This window comes from Anabrus simplex, chromosome 4, assembly GCF_040414725.1.
Source record: "Anabrus simplex isolate iqAnaSimp1 chromosome 4, ASM4041472v1, whole genome shotgun sequence".
NCBI classification, from domain to species: domain Eukaryota; kingdom Metazoa; phylum Arthropoda; class Insecta; order Orthoptera; family Tettigoniidae; genus Anabrus; species Anabrus simplex.
This window is the reverse complement of record NC_090268.1, coordinates 369445361-369446183: the sequence shown is the minus strand read 5'-3', so window position 1 is coordinate 369446183 and position 823 is coordinate 369445361. Positions and strand designations below refer to the sequence as shown.

Here is an 823-nt window from a genome sequence, read left to right as displayed (position 1 = left end):
TCTTACACAGCTTTGTTGTTTATTTCCAAGGACAGTGAAGTTTTGTCCCTGGCTCGCACTCCTCAATAGTGAACTGGTGCTGCTCAAGATCGGTAGGTGTCCAAGAAGGAGTCAGCTAGGCCGGATTTACGGTGCAAGCACAACGCTGTCTGGGTGTGGTTTAACAACTGAAATGTCAAAGTTCTCGTTAATATGTACCACCAAATTAGTGACCTGCGTAACTGGGGGCGTAGCTCAGATGGTAGAGCGCTCGCTTAGCATGTGAGAGGTACCGGGATCGATACCCGGCGCCTCCAGAAATTTTGAAATAATGACATACATGCCAATGAAGCTATTCCATTACACGATGAATTCTCATTGCAATTTTTTTTGCTAGGGGTTTTACGTCGCACCGACACAGATAGGTCTTATGGCGACGATGGGATAGGAAAGACCTAGGAGTTGGAAGGAAGCGGCCATGGCCTGAATTAAGGTACAGCCCCAGCATTTGCCTGGTGTGAAAATGGGAAACCACGGAAAACCATCCTCAGGGTTGCCGATAGCGGGATTCGAACCTACTATCTCCCGAATACTGAATACTGGCGCACTTAAGAGGCTGCAGCTATCGAGCTCGGTATTTTACTGTGTAATACAGCCTTTCCTTCGATTTAGAAACTGTAACAATTAAGATAATTTAATTTAAAGTGGCTCTTGATGCCCTGATAACAGACACTTGATCACCACTTTTGCGAAGAATGCATTTTGAATTCGAAATTTCCTCATACATTTGCAAAGATTCGGAGCGTGCCTGCCTTAGTGTTAAACCAGCTGCCACGCCGCAATA

General features: G+C 45.7%; 1 non-coding gene across 1 annotated transcript; it reads left to right on the top strand.

Annotated features, from left to right (window-relative positions):
* The first annotated feature begins 223 nt into the window (after positions 1–223).
* TRNAA-AGC (transfer RNA alanine (anticodon AGC)) lies at positions 224–296 on the top strand. Its single transcript has one exon. It is a non-coding gene; the product is annotated as a tRNA-Ala (tRNA).
* The last annotated feature ends 527 nt before the right edge of the window (positions 297–823 follow it).